This window comes from Lithobates pipiens, unplaced genomic scaffold (genome assembly GCF_037356315.1).
Source record: "Lithobates pipiens isolate NorthernLeopardFrog02 unplaced genomic scaffold, aLitPip1_a1.2 Scaffold_8, whole genome shotgun sequence".
Lineage (NCBI taxonomy): Eukaryota > Metazoa > Chordata > Amphibia > Anura > Ranidae > Lithobates > Lithobates pipiens.
In genome coordinates this window covers 182,459,255-182,481,553 of record NW_027507903.1, presented here as the reverse complement: position 1 = coordinate 182,481,553, position 22,299 = coordinate 182,459,255, and the positions used below count along the sequence as shown (strand labels likewise).

Genomic DNA, 22,299 nt, shown 5'->3' with positions numbered 1-22,299 from the left:
AAATAGTGGAATCCTCCATCCCAAGTTTTTCATACACATTACTAAGTGACCCCTTGGTAGAAGTTATCGGGGTATTAGATTTTGCCCTTTCTAGGTAAACCATGGTAGTCCTACCATTGCTTATTGGCATGATTCGCATTTAGGTGGACAAACCTTGTATTTGCCTTAGGCCTCCAAGTCCCTACGAGCCTTAAACACCAGCTACTGAAAACTGCAGGTCCCCTCACATACGGAATGCTAGTGCTCTACATTGCTAAGCTGTTGGCAGGCCTGGGGGGTGAGCTCTTAGGTCTTCTTCATTGCTTGACTTTTCATTTTATAGACATAGCTGGTCACATTTTCTCTGCAGGCTAGGATTCCTGTTGTACAGGAGAGAGCTGCACACCCATCAGGCACCCATTAGGCAAAGGTTCCCTGCAGGAGAGCAGCACAAAGCCAACTGTTACAGTCACATTAATGAAATTAGATTTTTACACTTTCTCCCAGCTGCTTTTCCTGAGTAAAATAATCAGTGGGAGAAGGAGCAGACACATATGAGGTATCAGAGAGTGAGCTGCCAGTACTGTCTAATTCCAGCAGGCTAATGGTATTTACACTGTTTTGGAAAGAATAAAGTAGGAAAAAGTGTTCAGAATGCTATAAACTAGTCCTGTTCCGTTATTTAACAATTCAAGTAAAAATGAGCCATTCCTATCAGTCTCTGCACCAAAGGAACTTAAAATTCTGATGCCCCCACTACAGTTACAAACTGTGCTATTTATACATTTTTATAGTTCTGACATATTCCACAGTTCTGTACAGAGAACACTGTTCCAGTCACATCCATTTCTGATCCAGAGGAGCTTACATTCCCTAATGCCCCTCCACTGCCACACATAATTATCATACATTTATACAACTTTGACATCTTCCACGGTGATGTGCAGAGAACACTGAGCCATTCACATCATTCTTTGCACCAAAGGAGCTCACACTCCCTAATGTCCTTCAACAGTCACATATAATTATTATACATTTATATAGCTCTGACATCTTCCACAGTGCTGTCCAGAGAACAATGAGTCAGTCATAATAACAGTCATATTAGTCTATGTTGCAGATGAGTTTACATGCTGATATCCCTGCCACTGTCACAAATTGTGATTAACAAACAATGTAAATGGCACTGGAGGGCTATTGAAACCAGAGTCTCTGTACAAGATCATAAAAGTCCATATGGGATCATAATGAGTAGAAGAATGGTGGATCAGAACACCTGTGGCAGCACCATTGGAGTGTAGCAAATCTGTAGATACCAAAAGAAAACAGAAGGGGTGCCAGATTAAGTGCAGCGATAAAAACACAATGAATTGGCAACTCACATTTAGTGAATCAAAGTAGGCATGTAAAATACTCCACGGTCTGGCTTAGAAGTTCCCTGGGGTGGAAGCAGGCTGAGTGACAGGGGATCTTTAAGTTTGCTGGTATTTCTCGATCCTGCCCCTGGTTGTGTAGGGTATATTACAATGCCATGTAGTCCATCCAATTAGGTCTGACTAAAAAACAGGGAGTATCAAAACACGTTACCATCCACCATCCACTGTGAGGTCAGTTTCGGCTCAACTCCATCTGCATTCCACGCTGGTTTTCTGTGGCCGGCCACTTTCCACAGCTCTGGCTACCACAGCCAATACCACTTGTGATGGGACACTGAACTGCTACCACACCTGGAAAATTCTGAGCCTGGCAATGAAGTAATTTACATGCGTACATTGATTCACTAAATGTGAGTTGCCAATTCATTATGTTTACAATAAATCCAAGTGTTTTTATCACTGGACTTAGTCTGGCATTCCTTTTATTTGCTTTTGGTACAAACTGTGATTATTTTACATTTCAATAGTTCTGACTTATTCTGCAGCTTTAACCACTTGCCATCCGCTAACAGTACATTTGCTGCTAGTGGGTGGCACAACCAGGCACAGTAACATATAGGTACACTGCGATCCACTTCCTGGTTTTCAACCACATGAGAGCACATGCCCTCTGCTGATCTATGCCTCGATTGAACATTGCACAAGTTTATCAGCAGGTTAAAGCCAATGATTTTGGCTGTATGCATGCTGATCGGCTGTGGCCAATCACAGCACAGTTTACAAACACACTGAACACGGAACAGCGATCTGGCTGTTTCTTCTCCTTGAAATTAGCTTGAGTTTAAGGAGAAAAGACAGCAAGATCTTGTTAATTAAAGAAACACACATACACTTGGTAGGCACACCGTTAACCCCTTGATTGCCCTTCTGATCACCCCTATAACCCATTAGTGTCATTAGTACAGCGTATTATTACTAATCACTGTGTTAGTCATTAGCGATGTCAATGTGAGTTAGAGTACCTCCCAGCCAGTGTCAGTTAACACCAGACAGTCCACCACACTTTCACAGTCACAATTTAAGTCACTGATCACTGCCATTACTAGTATGGCGTCTATAGTAGCATAAATTTCAGTATATATACACCATAGTTTGTAGGTGCTATAACATTTACACAAACCAATTACTATACACTTATTGTGATTTTTTTTAAACCAAAGACATGTAACAGAATCCATTTTCAATTTTTTTTCATTTATATATTTAAAAAAAACAGTGGTGATCAAATATCACCAAAAGAAAGCTCTATTTGTGTGAAAAAATGATACATTTCATTTGGGTACAGTGTTACATGACCAAGCAAATGCTAGTTAAAGTAGCTGAATAGCAAAAAATGCCCTGGTCATGAAAGGAGTAAAACCTTCTGAAGGTCAAGTGGTTAAAAAGAACACTGAGCCATTCTCATCATTTTTGCACTAAAAGAGCTTACAATCTAATGTCTTCATCACAGTTACCCACTATTACTATATTCTGGTGCTTATGAACAGTGTGTGTAAGCAATGTTTAGGAGCTCAACACGGAAATACAATGTAAAACTGTCAGAAGAAATTGTTGGGCCAGTGATGTTGAGCAGTGGGTAGTGCCACATCCAGTATTAATAGAGAAAATAGAAGAATCCCCTGTGTGGTGGACTTTTAAGGCACAATAATGTTTCAAAGGATTTTAGTAAGGTATATTAGTAGTTTCAAAAAATGTATTTGTGAAATGTATAGAAAAAATATATAAAAACATGGAATGTTTAAACACATCTAAAATGTATACATCGTCATCATATGCATAAATGTACAATACAGTTTGTGATTTCTTGCACCCGACGCTTTCAGAGTACTAAGTTGCCTTCAGGGGTATAAGCAAGAAGAAACTATATTTATATATTATAATGGTGTAGTCAACATTCTAGTAGTTGTCTTTAAAAACATGCAAGGGTACAGATGCCTTCAAATTCTCATTTAGGAGACACCCAGTGGCATGAATGTGTGAAGATATCTACAAATATCGCACCCAGGAGGAAGCCCGCCGCTAGCCCAGCACTGCCTCCTCCACAAGAGGAGGGATGACCAACCAACGTATGAAAAAAAAAAAAAAAAGAAGGGGGATGTACATAATGCAAAATTTAAGAGAGATCATTTATTAAAAAATGTTTTTTCCTCTCTTGATTTCCTCCCCCCCTAAAAATAAATTAATATCAGAACCCCATATTAATCTCAAAGTAAATCATAATGACAGGGGAGGAAAAAAAAAGGGGGGGTGGTCCATTTAAAAAGTCTTTATTCATGTGTCAAAAAATTCTGGACTTAATTCTGACTAACTGGACCCTTAATTAGTATCTTACAGCCCAGGTCGAGATCTAGTACTTCCTCGTTGTTGAACCTGGCTGGCGATGCTCCTCAGCAGGGTCAAGCCAATTTGGAATAAAAATATGATCTTGCTCAAGAAAATCAAACAACGTTGATCCGGATCAGAAAGGACAAACATCTCAGATCCATGCGTCACATGTCTAGTAAGAGATGGAACGTTCTTTGCATATAAAGGGTATTCTGAGAAAGATCTGGGAAAAGATGGATAGTAGAATTTTCTTAATCAATGGGGCCATGACTCCAAGCCTTACGTATAATTTCTTCCTTTAACGTATAATAATACACTCGACATGGTACATCCCTAGGGCAGCTAGCACGATCCTTCCCCCCCACTCGATGTACTCTATCTAATTCAATATTAGAAGCAGATTCCCTGCTCAGAACCTGATTGAGGATATCAGTCACTTTTGGTTTTAAGTTAACACCTAAGATATCCTGTGAGATCCCTTTTAAGTTGATATTATTTCTGCGACTACGATTTTTGCAGTCTTCAATATGGAGTTGGTGTTGAAGAAGGCGAAAAAGGTTAGCAGAGGATGCCGATTCCATAGTGCAGCATGATCTTCTTGTGTATGAGCAACCTCAGATATTGCAATTTCAGACACTGTCATTTGTTGTCCAAGTGCAGTCAACTCAGTGTGAATAGACTATTCCAAAAAAATGTAACATAAAAGAAACATAGAAGAAAACAAAAATAAGATAAAAGAAAAATTATTATTTTTTTTTTTTACATACTGTCGCTAGTGTTCCTGATCACAACCACAGTTATATGATACTGCACTGCACTGATGACAGTATGTAAAAAAAAAAAAGTGACTTTTTTTTTAATTTCTTAATTTTCCCCAAAATTGTGCCAAAATAATTACTTTAAAAAAAACTCACCATGCCTTTTACTAAATACTTTGGACTGCCTACTTTCCAAAAAAGGGTAATTTGGGGGATATTTATACTGTCCTAGTGTTTTTGGGCCTCTAAAAATTAGATTATGTTTTTTTATTGATATATATACCATAGTTTGTGGACTCTATAACTTTCCTACATACTAAATAATAAACACTGGTTTGGGTTATTTTCACCAAAAAATTAAGCAGAATAAATTTTGGCCTAAAATTATGAAAAAATACAATTTTGCAAATAAAGAAAGGAAGAAAAACATCCTTTTTTTTTTCAAACTTTTCAGTATTTTTTCATTTATTTAGCAAAAATTTAACCCAGGGCTGATTAAATATCACCAAGAAAGCTCTATTTTGTGAAGAATATAACAAAAATTAAATTTTGGGTATAGTGTTGTATGACCGTGCAATTGTCAATTAAAGTGCAACAGTGATGAAAGCTGAAAATTAGCCTGGGCATGAAGGGGGTGAAAGTGCCCCGTATTCTATTCATTAAGGTGAAAAAGCTTTTGTAGTACAGTGCCCCCTAGAGTTCCCCTTTTACTTATCTGAACCCGATCGTTCCAGTGACGGGGACGAGCAGAGCAGTTGCAGCTGCTGTCTTGGGTCCTCATTGGCTGGATTGCTAGCAGCAGAAGCACTGGCTCCCGCTGCTGTCAATCAAAGCCAGTGACACGGGAGTGGGGCGGGGTTGAGTCCTGCTGTCTGTGCCAATGGAGGCAGCAGCAGGACTCAGAAGTGTGCCTGCATGAGTCCCCCCAGGGAATGCACATCTCTGTGGGGACACTCAAGAATAGGAGGAGCCAGGAGCACTGCTGGGGGACCCCAGAAGAGGAGGATCAGGACCCCTCTGTTCAAAACCCTTGCACAGAGGAGGTAAGTATAACATGTTTGTTATTTTAAAAAAAATGAACCTTTAAACCTCTTTAAGTTACTTAACCACTTCAATACCAGGCACTTTGACACCTTCCGGCCCAAGTCAATTTTCAGCTTTCCGCGCTGTTGCATTTTGAATGACAATTGTGCGGTCATGTACCTGTTTTGGGTACGTTTGTACCCACATTTTTTTTTATAATTTTGTTCCCACAAATAGAGCTATCTTTTGGTGGTATTTGATCACCTCTGCAATTTTTTTTTTTTGAGCAGCAAATAGAAAAAGACCGATTTTTTTTTCTTTGTTTCTTTTAAATAAGTAAGTTTTCTCCTTCAATGATGGGCACCTTTTGCCACATTTCAGACTTCAAACATAAAGATATACAATTTTTATTTTTTGTGAAGAATCACCAACAAGTGGGACACAATTGTGAAGTGGAACGAAATCTATTGGATATTTTTTAGCAAATAAAAAACTGAAAAGTGGTGCGTGCAAAATTATTCGGCCCCTTTACTTTCAGTGCAGCAAACTCACTCCAGAAGTTCAGCAATGATCCAATGTTGTCCTAAATGACTGATGGTGATAAATAGAATCCACCTGTGTGTAATCAAGTCTCTGTATAAATGCACCTGCTCTGTGATAGTCTCAGGGTTCTGTTGAAAGCGCAGAGAGCATCATGAAGACCAAGGAACACACCAGGCAGGTCCGTAATACTGTTGTGGAGAAGTTTAAATCCAGATTTGGATACAAAAAGATTTCCCAAGCTTTAAACATCCCAAGGAGCACTGTGCAAGAGATCATTTTGAAATGGAAGGAGTATCAGACCACTGCAAATCTACCAAGACCTGGCCGTCCCTCTAAACTTTCAGCTCAGACAAGGAGAAGACTGATCAGAGATGCAGCCAAGAGGCCCATGATCACTCTAGATGAAGTGCAGAGAACTACAGCTGAGGTGGGACAGTCTGTCCATAGGACAACAATCAGTCGTACACTGCACAAATCTGGCCTTTATGGAAGAGTGGCAAGAAGAAAGCCATTTCTCAAAGATATCCATAAAAAGTCTTGTCTAAAGTTTGCCACAAGCCACCTGGGAGACACATCAAACATGTGGAAGAAGGTGCTCTGGTCAGATGAAAACAAAATCGAATTTTTTGCCCACAATGCAAAACGATATGTTTGGTGTAAAAGCAACACAGCTCATCACCCTCAACACACCATCCCCACTGTCAAACATCGTGGTGGCAGAATCATGGTTTGGGCCTGCTTTTCTACAGCAGGGACAGGGAAGATGGTTAAAATTGAGGGGAAGATGGATGCAGCCAAATACAGGACCATTCTGGATGAAAACCTGTTGGAGTCTGCAAAAGACCTGAAACTGGGACAGAGATTTATCTTCCAACAAGACAATGATCCCAAATATACAGCAAAATCTACAAAGGAATGGTTCACAAATAAACGTATCCAGGTGTTAGAATGGCCAAGTCAAAGTCCAGACCTGAATCCAATCGAGAATCTGTGGAAAGAGCTGAAAACTGCTGTTCACAAACGCTCTCCATCCAACCTCACTGAGCTCGAGCTGTTTTGCAAGGAAGAATGGGCAAGAATTTCAGTCTCTCGATGTGCAAAACTGATAGAGACATACCCCAAGCAACTTGCAGCTGTAATCGCAGCAAAAGGTGGCTCTACAAAGTATTAACGCAAGGGGGCCGAATAACTTTGCACGCCCCACTTTTCATTTTTTTATTAGTTAAAAAAGTTTCAAAAATCCAATAGATTTCGTTCCACTTCACAATTGTGTCCCACTTGTTGGTGATTCTTCACAAAAAATAAAATTTTTATATCTTTATGTTTGAAGCCTGAAATGTGGCAAAAGGTTGAAAAGTTCAAGGGGGCCGAATACTTTCGCAAGGCACTGTATATGGCTGCACAGACGGGCACTGAAATGGCAGCACTGATGGACACCAATGAGGTGACACTGATAGGCGGCACTGATGGGCACTCATATGCAGCACTGATGGGCACTCATAGGCGGCACTGATGGGTACTTATAGGTGGCATTGATGGGCACCGATGCGTGGCACTGATGACACTAATGGGTGGCACTGATGACACTGATGGGTGGCATAGCTGGGCATCACTGTTGTCTTTTAGTACATACTGGTGCCAATCAGTGCACATTTGTGGGCACTGATTTGCACAGATTGGGCATTCATTTTAACATGTGGATGGCCATGGGGTACATACCTGGCCATCCACATGTTGCCCCCTTCCCTGGTGGTCCTAGTGGCGTCCCAGGTGGTCCAGTGTGATCATCTGAGGGGGGGACTGCGCTGATAAACCATCAGATCCCCTCTACTCGCGTCTGTCAGACACGCGTGAGGAAAAGCCGATCAATGGCTCTTCCTATTTACATCGTAATCAGCCGTGATCTTTTCATCTGCTCTGTGATATTGGATGGTTGTAAGACATGAGTGGGCAGGGGGTTGGAAGTGGAATGGTAGTTTGCAGTCCATAGAAACCACCGCCTGTACCCAGGCATCAAAGATGCTGTCTATCCAAGTGTTCACAAAGGCTATCCTGGATTAATGTTTCCAAGGTAGCTCCGGAGAGAGGGAAGATTAATTTGAGAAATAGGATGGTAGACATCTACTAACCCATCTATAGTGCAGGGATGTTGTCATGAGCATCACAAATAGAGAATAAGTGTGTAGTAATGCTTGACTCGTTCAAAATAATAATTCTGTGCAGCTATTCTTGTGAGCAAAGCACCCCTGCCAGATTCCCCTACAGCAGGAAAAACAGCTTGGTTAAGAACACCACTACCCTAGGTTGGTGCATGTCAATGCATTCATCAAAGCCTAACTGTGCCCTGTGTTGGTCCTCCATTATCTAGTCCACATGTTAATGTACAGGGATTACAGGAGTCTAATATGAAGACATACTATGATATGAACCCCAGTTACATTAAAATATATATTTGTAATGCGTAAATAATTGCACTAATTTGTGTTCCTTATCTGCCTGGAGTTCAGCCTTAAGTGCTCATGCACACGGACGTTTTAAAAAACTGGCTGCAAAGCTAGCTCCAATACCTGGAAAAATCGTGGTTAAAAACATGATTTTTACCGCGTTTTGCATTGGCGTTTTTGCGCGTTTTTTAGCGTTAGCGTTAAGTAGCGTTTTTTAAGAAACACATCTCTTGGCTATAGCACTCAGAAAACAAAGAAAATATGTTGCGCGTTTATGCGCGTTTTTGCGCGTTTTCCCGCGATTCGCGTTTTTACAGCTCTAGCTCCACGCCACGGAACGCACTGGTCCTGGGTTTTTTTTACAGCTTAAAAACGCCTATGCCATTTGCAGCTCAAAAACGCCTAGGTGGGCATGAAGCCATAGACTAACATGGACAGCCGTTTTTAAGCTGCAAAAAAAGCTCAAAAAAGTGGCTGTAAAAACGTCCGTGTGCATGAGGCCTTAAGGATAAGTTCACCATTGGAATGTTACATGTTCCACCTGTTTTTAGGTGGAACCTGTAACATGTTTTATCTCCTGCATCTTTTCCCTTTGATAATCCCCCCCCTCTCACTCCCTGTGACAGCGGGAAGGTGGTTTCTCTCCCTGTGCCCGCTGTCACTTTTTAAAAGTAGCATGGCTGTGCGGGGCTCTGCCCATGCAACCACACCATACATTCACAATTTCCTGTGAATGAGAAAACCACAAGTACAAGTAGTTTGATTGAGCTGTTGATCAACACACCTGTAGTTCATTCACACTGCCTACATCTCTGGAATGACAGCCTGTACAGAGCTACAGGCAACAGGCAGTGTGTGCAGGAGCCTGACATTGCACCCACCATTTGCTGATGGCGGGGAAATGCTTTCCGGGCTCCTGTTCTAAAAAATAATAATTGCAATTTTTTACCTGCAAAAAGATGTGCATTTATTATTTTTTATGTAAAGGTGAACAAAGCTTTTAAGTTCTACCCACTTTGCTCAAAACAAAGCCATAATTATACAAACAGGGAGCACTGACTGATTCTGATTTCAATAGCTATTTTACATGCATGTCATGGGTTACTCCAGATTTGCATATAAGCCATTGGATCAACACTACAGCCAGGCAACAGCATTTTCAGAAGGAGAGTGATGACAGCGTATGTATTTGTCTGAGCTTCAAAACCCAATAACAAATGGAAGTTACTATAAAAGAACAAAGTATTAGACCTGTGACAAATTGCTGTGACAAATTATTATCACCTCTGCTGCTTTCCCTTATTCAAACATATTATAGAATTCCCAACACCTCAACTGTCTCAGAATTCCCTTCTGTGGCAAGTTTTATTGCTCACACCATTATTTTGTGTGACCTATAATATCGATGTGGTATTTGAAGTGCATTGTTCAGGTATATCTTTCCAACACTGAAAAGGTCTATTTATACCAAAAATCTGCCATATGTAATACAGCGGCAAGGTAAAAGGGTTTTATTTGATCTATATGAAATGTACTGTACAGAATAAAAAGGCTAAATATTTGTACCATATTTGTACCAGTAAGTGCAGTATTAAAAGTTTGACTATTAACTGTCTGTTAATAACAATAATTTAAACACAAAAGATAGTGTAGTTTTGCCGCAGTTTCATACCAAAATATATGTACAAACCCTTCTTCTACAAAGATTTTTGTTAGTTCAAATGACATTTGACCAGCAGTGACAAAAATAAAACAAAGATACATCAACAATTTTAGAGAGAAAATTAGAAACACAGTAAAAGTGCAAAGGCTTAAAGTTACAGCGACCTAACGAAGGCACTTCACCATGATATTAACCGCTTCAGCCCCGGAAGATTTTACCTCTTTCCTGACCAGAGCCCTTTTTTGCGTTTCGGCACTGCATAGCTTTAACTGACAATTGCGCAGTCGTGCGACGTGGCACCCAAACAAAATTGATGTCCTTTTTTTCACCACAAATAGAGCTCTTTTTTGGTGGTATTTGATCACCCCTGCAGTTTTTTTTTCCGCTACAAACAAAAAAAGAGCATCAATTTTGTAAAAAAAAAACAAAAAAAAAAAAAACAATATTTTTTACTTTTTGCTATAATAAATATGCCCTAAAAATATATATATATAAAAAAATTCCCTCAGTTTAGGCTGATACATATTCTTCTACATATTTTTGGTAAAAAAAAAATCGAAATCACAATAAGCGTTTATTAATTGGTTTGCGCAAAAGTTAAAGTGTCTACAAAATAGGGGATAGTTTTATGGCATTTTTATTATTATTTTTTATTAGTAATGGTGGCGATCTGCGATTTTTATCGTGACTACGACATTATAGCAGACACATCGGACACTTTTGACACGATTTTGGGACCATTGTCATTTATACAGCGACCAGTGCTATAAAAATGCACCGATTACTGTGTAAATGAGACTGGCAGGGAAGGGGTTAAATAAAAGGAAGTGATAAAGGGGTTAAGTGTGTCCTAGGGAGTGATTCTAACTGTGGGGACGATGGGCTTCAACTCACATGACAGCGATCACTGCTCCCAATGACATTTACGTTGGCAGAATGGACAGGCAAATGGGCCTACAGGTACGTCCCTTTAACTTTGCCGCCAAGTGGTCGCGTGTGCACCACCGCACGCGCGACCCTGCCACAAGCTCTTTGAGTGTGACTCGATGTCCATGGGGATACCCGCGATCATCTCAATGAGAGGAAGAATGGGAAAATGCTGATGTAAACAAGCATTTCCCCGTTCTGCCTAGTGACACTGACACTGATTACAGCTCCCTGTGAGCGGGAGTGGTGATCAGTGTCATGTCACACGTAGCCCATCCCCCCCACAGTTAGAATATTTCCCTAGGACATACAACCCCTGCAGTGCCCCCTAGTGATTAACCCCTTCACTGTCAGTCACATTTACACAGTAATCAATGCATTTTTAATCGCACTGATCGTTGTATAAATGTGAATGGTCCCAAAATAGCGCCAGAAGTGTCTGATCTGTCCACCATAATGGCTCAGTCACGATAAAAATCGCTGATTGTCACCATTACTAGTAAAAAAAAATTAATAAAAATGCCATTAAACTATCCCCTATTTTGTAGACACTATAACTTTTGTGCAAACCAATCAATAACCACTTATTGCGATTTTTTTTTACCAAAAATATGTAGAAGAATACATATCGGCCTAAACTAAGGAAAAAAATATTTTTTTAATATATTTTTGGGGAATATTTATTATAGCAAAAAGTAAAAAATATTGCTTTTTTTCAAAATTGACGCTCTTTTTTTTGTTTATAGCGCAAAAAATAAAAAACGCAGAGGTGATCAAATACCATCAAAAGAAAGCTCTATTTGTGGGAAAAAAAGGACATAAATATTGTTTGGGAGCCACGTTGCACGGCCACGCAATTGTCAGTTAAAGTGATGCAGTACTGAATCGCAAAAAACACTCTGGTCTTTGGCCAGCCAAATGGTCCAGGGCTTAAGTGGTTAAAGAACCTGAATTTAATTTCATCAGCCTCTTGCTGTCCCCTAAACAGTCATGCTCCGACTAGGAGCAGTGGAGTAAAAATGGGAACCAACCAAATATTTTGTATGCAAATGTGCTGACACGCTGATGGGAGGAGACTACAAAGCAAACACTGACCTCCTTGCTACACCTTCCTATCGTATCTTTGCCTTTTTTTGGGGGGGGGGGGGGTGTTTGCTGTTACAACCAGAAACGTAAATGTATTATATTGGGATTTTATGTGATAGATTAACACAAAGTTTTCAACATTTTTTAAATATGTGAAAATTGTGGTGTGCATTTGTATATGGCCCCTCCTGAATCAATACTTTGTAGAATCACCTTTCGCTGCAATTACAGCTGCAAGTCGTTTTGGGGATGTCTCTACCAGCTTTGCATACCTAGAGAGAGATAATTTTGCCCATTCTTCTATGGAAAATGGTTCAAGATCTGTCAGATTGGATGGAGAGCGCTTGTGAACAGCAATTTTCAAAGCTTGCCACAGATTCTCAATTGGATTTCGGTCTGGACTTTGACTGAGCCATTCTAACACATTAATATGCTTTGATCTAAGCCATTCCATTGTAGCTCTGGCTGTATGTTTAGGGTTGTTGTCCTGCTGGAAGGTGAACTTCTGCCCCAGTCTCAAGTCTATTTCAGACGTCAACAGGTTTCCTTCTAAGATTGCCCTGCATTTGGCTCCATCCATCTTCCCATCAACTCTGACCAGCTTCCCTGTCCCTGCTGAAAAAAAGCATCCCCACAACATGATGCTGCCACCACCAAGTTTCACGGTGGGGATAGTGTGTTCAAGTTGATGTGCAGTGTTAGTTTTTCCCCACACATTGCATTTTGCTTTTAGGCCAAAAAATACATTTTAGTCTCATCTGACCAGAGCACCTTCTTCCATAAAGGCCAGATGTACGGAGTGCACCACTAATAGTTGTCCTGTGGACAGAGTCTCCCACCTGAGCTGTGGATCTCTGCAACTCCTCCAGGGGCTCTTGGCTGCTTCTCTGATTAATACTCTCCTTGTCTGGCCTGTCAGTTTAGGTGGACGGCCATGTCTTGGTAGGTTTGCAGTTGTGCCATACTCTTTCCATGTTCAGATGATGGATTGCACAGTGCTCTGTGAGATGTTCAAAGCTTGGGATATTTTTTTATAACCTAATCCTGCTTTGAACTTCTCCACAACTTTATCCCTGACCTGTCTGGTGTGTTCCTTGGCCTTCATGATGCTATTTTCTCACTAAGATTCTCTAACAAACCTCTGAGGGCTTCACATCAACAGTATTTAAACTGAGATTAAATTACACACAAGTGGACTTTATTTATTAATTAGGTGATATATAATAGAAATTGGTTCCACTAGATTTTTTTTACTGATGTCTGCATCCCCTTTTGAGATATTCTGTTCTAACTTCCTTTGAGATGACTGGGATGTGAGGGTAAATGTCACTGGAGGTAACACAGACAGCAATAAAACTTGGCTCTAACTTCCAGAATCAGCCAAAAACTAGAAATGTTTCACTTTAAATGATGGTTATTACAGAGTAAGGTCAAACAACCAAAAGATTGTTTTTCTAAATGATCACATTGTAAATATTCATGCACTGATCGACAGAGTATACATGTTTATGTCTATGTGAGAAGAAGGGTAGGAGCTGCTAAATGTCTTTGACAATGTTATACACCTGGGGGGAGTTCCAGTAATTTAGTAAATGTCAACTTAAAAAATCAAACACAGCTTCATCTGAGAGCCAAAAGCAAGTTGAATACATTAGAAAATATGAATTAGTTAATTAGGAACAGGATTAAGTTGTCGGTCATAAATAGGGAGGAGGAACGCAAATCCCACAAGTGCGACAATGTGTCGACTAGTCACAACCAATCACAGAAATACACTTAGAAAGGCTGAAAGCAGTAAGAGGCTGCAGATACAGCAAATCACTGATGTACTGAACTGAAAGAAAGGTATACAAACGCAGGGCAGCGTAATGAGAGATTCAATGCAAGATTTGCTGAATATTTAAGCAGTCTTATAGGGTTTAGGGCTTGGGTTAGAGACTGTTGGTGAGAAATGGAATTTTCCTACTCTCTACCCTATGCTGAGTTTGGTGTTATAAAGTGTGTCTCCTGAAGGTAGTCAATGTCAATTACTCTGGGGGGGTGACTAGGAGCCTGTCAGCCTGTGAGGATAAAGGTTGACTATGGGACTGCACGTTAGGCAAGATATGACTGGTTTGTGTATGTTTTCATAAGCTAAAGGGTTCCCTTGTCCAACCATATCCACCCACATCCTCCAAAGAAAGATCATCTCCCAGACCAAAAAAAAAAAAGAGTTAGTGACGTTCACAAATGTAAGCAACAAATGTGTTTACAGATACCAACTGATAGTATAAGATTGTGACACAGAAGCTAAGGAAAGTTCTTCAAAACAAGGATATATGTAAGCTAGTATGGACTGAAGACTGTCCCGGCAATAAAAACTGGGTGGATAATTGGCATGGAGAAAGGGTAATCCGAAACATCTGATAATAAATAGAGCAGTAGTACCCATACCTGATATAGGCTGTACAATATTGTAGTCAAACACTCAAGGTGAGGGCAACACAGGTAGCCTTGGTTTGAGGCGAAAAGGTAAAATCAAGCAAATCAGTTTCATAGTAAGAAAGAGCAAGCCAAAGATGGAGTTGTGAAGAAAGGAGACAGAACAGAGGCAACAGAGCAGAAACCAAGAGCACAAGCCAAACTGAAAATCAGAGAATAAGTAGAGCACCAAAAACAAAATATCACAGATTTAAATTCCAAAACATACTGCAAGGACTCCAACAAAAGCCTATTATAATTGGTTTTCCCTTTGGAGCAGATTCACATTTTGAAATAGGTGCATTCACAGCCATCCAGATGCTGCAAAATCTGATCTTCTTAAAGAGGAAGTAAAGGGAAAAAAAAAAAACACCCTGCAAGGCAAAGGCATAATGAGCTAGTATGCATAACATAATAGCTCATTATGAATAACTCACCTGAGAACGAAGCCCCCGTCTTCCTCTTTGCCGCTGCCATGGATCCTGGAGCGACTTCCGGGTCTCGCGGCTCCGGCGCTGTGATTCTCCGGAGCCGTGATGACATCACTCCCGCACATGCGCATGGGAGCCGACACTCGCAGCATATCACCGTGATCTGTGGCCTGCCCAGTGCGCCGTAGACAGCGGTGGCCGTCTTCAGGTAAATATCTCCTAAACCGTATAGGTTTAGGAGATATTTCTTGGACCTACAGGTAAGCCTTAATCTAGGCTTACCTGTAGGTCAAAGTGGTTTGTAAGGGTTTACAACCACTTTAAGTCTAACTATGAATAGTTTGTAAGGTAAGAGTTTTGTAACTTGTAGATTTCATATAACATATTCCATATTGGTGGATTGGGTTCATAGCTACTTATTTAATAGCATATTTGCAAACACTTTCAGCTTCATGTCTTGCTAAAACTTTGCAAAGTTCTACAATCAAATACAAAGATTCCCTTATACCATGTATAAGTCTATTGAGTGACTGAAACATTACAGTAACTGTCAGGAATCATTAATATAAATGGACACTGTAGGGAGGCTCCAGTCATAAAAGGTACTAATGTCACTTTGAGGCTAATTTTCTACATCTTTTTAACACCATGTCATTTTAGAGCCAGTCACCTCTGGCAAGGCAAGCATCAGTTCTCTTACTGCAGGGACCTTCTAATGGCTCAAGACCTGGCAGCACAATTACAGTCTTTTTGAGCTCACATTTGATCTGCTCTCTCTCACCACTTGTATTTATCTACACTGTCTAGGACTTCCAAAAGATGTAATCCAAAAACTCCATGGTTTAAAATAGCAAAGGTTTGGGTCACTAGGAAGGTCAGCTAGTTAACCGCACGACTGTCTGAACACTCAGCAATCAAATGTAGCGGCTTAATTAACTACAATCAGACAAGCACATCCTCTTATGTAACACAGACTGCCCTTTAGTAAATGTAATATATAATCAGAAAAAGATACCCAATTATACTTTATAGGAACCAACCACAAACCGCGTCCATGCAAAGGTCAATAAATACAAAATGCGGCATCCATCTTAATATACTAAGCAGCGACCATAAATAAATATTCAACTACACAATTAAACACAGTCAAGGTAAACAGACTGCAGTATTTCCACGAGAAAAAATGCTTGCAATAAAAAGACTGTTGTTAAAGGAGTGGGTGTATATTACACAGTGCTGACCTGCTAACAAGAACAAGAGTTTACTGTTCTATGTTTAGCAGATAGCAGTAACCCTCCATACCAAAGAAAACCTTATTCACAAGGGGCTAAGCAAACATGTTATATATTACAGTAGTTTAAATTAAAGAGAACATTACAGTGTAATGTGGGAAAATCTGTTTATGCATACTTGAATAAAATGTAATTAAAAAACTACAGGTTTTTGAAACAATCCTTTTCATAATTATCCTGAATATAGCATGATTAATTGAAAAAAATGTGTCTGAAAACATGAATGCAGTGATCATATTTAATAGGTATTAGCATTGAGCGTTTTGGGTAGGGCGCTGTCTTAAGATGTATTTTAAAGTGGTTGTAACCTTTACATATACCCACACTGAAGTCACTAGTCTCAGATAATACATAGACATGAAACAAATCCTCCTACATAGATGTACCTGTTTATCTGCAGCCATTTGCCCTGTACAGCCTTCTACAACACACAAATGAAAGGCTTTTTCTCAGCAGAAGAAAGCAGGGGGCGGAGATCTGATGTCACACACTGCATAGCTAGAGCAGAGAGCTGAGTGTAATCTGAGAGCAGATTGAAAAGACATCCCCTCTCATAGAAACAGAGAACTGAGGGTATGACTCATCTGTGTGTGCTTGAGGGGGTGGGTGGTTTTCCGGGAGGCAGGCATGTTGGCTTAATCTATTATGACTGAGTCTTGCAGATGGCAAGCAAAGGAGAAATCAGAGAGGGACCAGACTCAGGTTCTTTGGATTCAAGTTAGTACATGGTTTTGGTCCGACTTCCTGAATTTTGTATATAACGCCTGCTTTTGTTTGGAATCTTGTAAGTTTACCTAATATCTTGCACAATAAACAAGAGGTTATATATATGGAGTTACGCTACATGCATTATTTTTGTCTTTGCATGAGCTCACTGGGGTGGAGGAGATCATGAAGGTAGCCATAAGGACCCTTTTCACAATCATCTGATACTGTGGAGGCTAGTTATCCTTTGATAGGTAGTGTCATCCGGTAAGTGCAGTGCAAGAGGGGGGCACGGGTATGACACGAAGATACTGCCTGTTTGCATGCACTTTATGGCAGCACTTATTTCACTCCAATACAATGATTTGTATTAAAGTTTATTTCACTCCTACTGCTATGATTTTTTTCTGATATGAATCTATGGACTTTATTTAACATGTTTACACAAATATCACTAATGTTTTTTTATATTGGATTATTGCACATTAGTTTTATGGTATAAGTCAAATATGCAATTTGTACTTCCCACTTTCGCATCAAGGCGTTGTTGCTTTTTAAGGTTGTGTATGCCTTATTTGTTGTTTTTTTGCATGTATGAATGATATGAATCTATGGACTTTATTTAACATGTTTACACAAATATCACTAATGTTTTTTTATATTGGATTATTGCACATTAGTTTTATGGTATAAGTCAAATATGCAATTTGTACTTCCCACTTTCGCATCAAGGCGTTGTTGCTTTTTAAGGTTGTGTATGCCTTATTTGTTGTTTTTTTGCATGTAGAATTTTTATTTGACACATGAAAGCACATTTCACACTAGCAGTGCCAATTCCACCTACCCAATACTGTACTTTATCATCAACGGATCTCTATGTTTCTCTACACCAGGGATCCTCAAACTACTGCTGTTTCGAAACTACACATCCCATGAGGCATTGTAAAACTCTTACATTCACAGACATGACTGGGCATGATGGGAATTGTAGTTCCTGAACAACTGGAGGGCTGTAGTTTGAAGACCCATGCTCTACACAATGCAGGACAGTCATGGCTGGTGGGAGGGCCTGGCACAGTGTTGCACATAGTCTTTGTGAAACATCACAACACCTTGTCTCAGCACTGCTCTTATGCCTCGTACAAACGATCGGATTGTTGCCCAACAAAACTGCAGAATATTGACCGAAGGGCGTTGGCCCAAACTTGTCTTGCATACACACGGCTACACAATTGTTGGCCAACAATTATGAACGTACTGACGTACTACTTGGTTTTTCAGCTCTTTAGTGCCACCCTTTGGACTCCTTCTGCTAAATTTGTGTTAGGCCGCGTACACACGCGGGGACTGTTCGCTCAACTTTGTCCGCTGAACAGTGTTTCGGCGGACAGTCCGCTCGTGTGTGGGCTTCAGCGGACAGTTTCAGCGGACAGTCTGACGAACAAAGTTTTTCGGAAATTCCGAAAAACTGTCCGCTGAAACTTGGTTTGAGCGGACAGTCCGCCCGTGTGTAGGCTTGTTCGTCAAACTAAGTCTCGCGCATGCTCAGAAAGAATTTACACGCTTAAGGTTGCATTGCAGTGTATAGGACGTCGTTTTCTAGTCCCGTCATACGTGCCGTTCATGTCATCGCGCACCGTTTCAGCGGACTGTTCGTTCGTCGTGTGTGGGCAAGTCCGTCCATGCTAATTTTGAGCGGACTGTCCGCTGAAACTGTTTGACGAACAAAGTTGAGCGAACAGTCCCCGCGTGTGTACGCGGCCTTAGAAGTTTGGTGAGTGTTGATTCGTGCCTCTCATTTTGTGCTTTTCAGTTGCGGAATCGGAGAAGATAACATGGTATATATTACTGGCCTTGGAGTTATTGAATTGCCATTACTTGTTTGGTTGAATAATGATTTGATTTGGTATATTTTCTATATTTTTGGATGCATAGAATGCACTTTTTCCTTAAGTTCTATTGGCATATAGCATGTCTAATTTTATTTGTTTTCTTTTTTTAATGCACAATAAAAAAAATGTGTAGAATAATACTTGGCTATGTGTTTTACTTCAAATTACATTTTGGAAGTAGGCAGTTACATTTTAAAAAATACAATGTAAAATTAACAAGGGACACCAACATAGTTGTATCGTTGATCTTAAAAAACTACAAGATAATGATGTTGTGGTAACTTGCCTAAATTAAAAAAGCATACTAATATTATTCTTGAGATCACTAGAAAAAAAAAGCCTTTGAAAATTTGTTTGCAATAACTCCATCGGTATCACCAGCAAAGCAGCTTCATTATTATTATTATTATTATCCCATTAAAGAAGAAGAGAACTGTGCGCTGAATTTCGATATTTCATAATTTGCAACGTCACAAATGTTAATTCTCCATTACGAATGCTAGTTTACAAGACTGACCGCTTCTGGTTCATCCTTGCTTCCAAGCATGCGTGTTTGTTCTTTTGACTTTTGTCTGATGGATTTGTGTACACATGCTTGGAAAATCCAACAACACACATTTGTCCACAGAAAATTTTAAAACCTGCTAGCCAACATTTGTGCATGGAAAATCCGACAATTGTCCGATGGAGTATATACACTCACCGTCAACAGCCTGTCATCAGACATTTCCCTTCGGAAAGTCCGATCTTGTGTACGAGGCTTTAGGCTCTCAGTGGGCTGGGTTTTGGGAAGAGTTATGCAAATATCATAATGCCTTGATTGGGAGATGTCAATTTGGAGGAGTGGCAAACACTAGTCAGGCTGCATTTGCATGTAAACTGCCCTAGGTAAGGTAATAAGAGATGTTTAACCTCTGTGATTGAAAGTACTGAAATCTAATGAATAAAAGGGTTGGGCCAGGGACATTAAGCCTGGGGAGGAAAAGACGAGATGATCTGGGATGTTACCCAGCCATGAGGTTTGCTTTATCTGACTTGCTGCAATTTCAAATGCCACTGTGAAAAGCTTACAGTGTGTAGTTCGATCAGATTAGCCAAAATCAGTACAGGCGGGGAGCCTTTACAACTGTGCAAGACTGAAGCTTAAGCTGGATTTTGACTTTAAACACATACATGCATTTAAAAAACAGCTTTCTTTTGCAACTTGTGATATAGTGAATGCAAGCCAACAAAAGACAAAGAGCTAGATTTAACAGTTTTAATGTATTGGAGAAGGAGGTTTCACTGTCAACTTCCCAAGCTAGGAAGTGACTGTCAGGGAAAGAGCTAACAGGTATTTTTAGCCATGAGGCACACCTGGAGGCAGCAACGATTTACTATCATTATTGTCTCTAGGACTGCATTGTGGTAAAAGACACATGATGCGTCTAAATGATCACTGCAGGCTTATTTCACAAACCTTACACTGAGAAGACATTAAAATTTTTTGCATGTGCACCTATATAACGCATACTAGTAGCCATAGCTATAAGACATCATATTTGCTATAAAATGATTTATGACTTTGATCCGAGGACATGCTTTTTAGGAAATAGATAATAATTAGACTAATCTGATCTGTCAAGTTGCTCAACTTGCCTATTCCTATAATCTCTATGTTCACCTGTTGCCATGAGTAAATGTTTTTGTATATATCGTGATGACAGGAGAAAAACCACAGTGGATACTAAAACTTTATTAGCCTTGCTCTAGAATATGTTTCCGTATTGTATGCACTTTAAAGTTTCTAGACCATATCAAGCATTGTTCTAAGTTCTAAACAGGATTTAAAAGTGGGTATGTGGCAAGGATGCAGTTCTACAGACCTTTGGAGGGCGTAAGTGTGTTGCCTATGTGTAAATTCAAATAACGTCCTAATGGTTACAAACTAAATCTGCATTTCAGAAATTCTACTTCAATATATCATTAGTGATTCCTTTTTTAAACAGGTAAATCAATGTAAACTAGACATACTTTCTAATGATACATATAGGAACAAAAGTTCCCAGAATTCATTTGAAAAGATTGGTAAAGCTGGTCGATTTTTCCGTGGCTTGTAATGACAAATACTGTGCAAAACAATTATATTTTCCATGCTCTATTTCATTTTCTGAGCTCAGAAAGAAAATGCCACAAAAGGCTTTTGGCATGTCATCTGGAGACACTACAAGCCTGCTGTGAGCTTACCTGGGGCTCTAATAGCACTGCTATTATAGCATAATAAAGATTATGATACAAATTTTCAGGGAACATTGAAATGATATCTTGCTATTAATTACTGTAATTTTCATCGTTCAGTATCACCTACATACTTATGCCTCATTATCTATTACCTTATATCAAATTTAAAATGTATCCTAGACCTATTTGGTTTATTGATGTTATTAACACCATGCTGTTCTAACTGGGCTAAAGGAAGAAATGTTACAGTTACTGTGAGGATTCAATATTATATTTTAAAATAACTCTTTTCAAAAGAATGAAAAAAATCAAGCAGTTATAATAGCCAATGCCCTACCTCTAAACTCATTACTTTTTTTAGTGCATTAGTGTATATATTAGTGTCATCTATGCTTTATGGCTGCTTTAGTCTCAAGTGATCACATTTTCTTGGCCTGTTGTTCCCTCTATGAAGTAGAATCAATGCAGTATTACAGCTGGAATAGTGCCATGTTACTAAAGCTAAACCGATGGTATTTTTCAAAGAAAGTCTAATTTCGTAAAGCGCTGTTGGCACCATATAAATCCTGTATAATAATAGTATTATAATAAAGAAAGCAGAAACTAGATCCCTTTAATGCTCCCAGAACTAGAATAGGTGCTACATAACCAGAAAGGTTTTATTACTAGAAGTGCGAATGGCATATATATTTTTTTTACACCGACACTGAATCGTTTATTGATGGACTGTATATATGTTTTAATAGAAAAGATGGACACGTAAATTTAATATATAGAAAACTTCACCACCATCACCTGCTACCTTGCCGTGTATGGACACAGACCCAAATTATGTAATTTTGTTCCGTTGGCCTTTGCAATGCCCCAGCCACCTCCCAGTACTTCATTAATGACATTTTCAAAGACTTTCTGGATATTTTCGTGGTCGTCTATCTTGATGACATCTTGATATTCTCCATATCATTGGAGGTGCACCGAGGGCATGTTAAAAGTGTATTGTGCCGACTCCGCAAATATGGACTTCATGCCTAAGCCAAGAAATGCGACTTTGAGCAATGAAGCATCCAGTTCTTAAGTCTGATCATTTCGACCGATGGGATCAAGATGGACCCACA

The 22,299-nt window shown here is 39.6% G+C and overlaps 1 protein-coding gene across 3 annotated transcripts in view; it reads right to left on the bottom strand.

Moving 5' to 3' along the window:
• CPNE8 (copine 8) overlaps nucleotides 1-22,299 on the bottom strand; it is a 349,055-nt gene that overhangs the window by 38,192 nt on the left and 288,564 nt on the right. Inside the window, exon 1 of one of the 3 annotated variants that reach the window (XM_077471340.1) lies at nucleotides 3,748-3,768. The exons of the other annotated variants lie outside the window; for them this stretch is intronic. The gene's annotated coding sequence lies outside the window, so the exon portion shown is untranslated. Of the gene's footprint in view, nucleotides 1-3,747; nucleotides 3,769-22,299 lie in introns of those variants that run through there. 3 annotated transcript variants of the gene reach the window in all.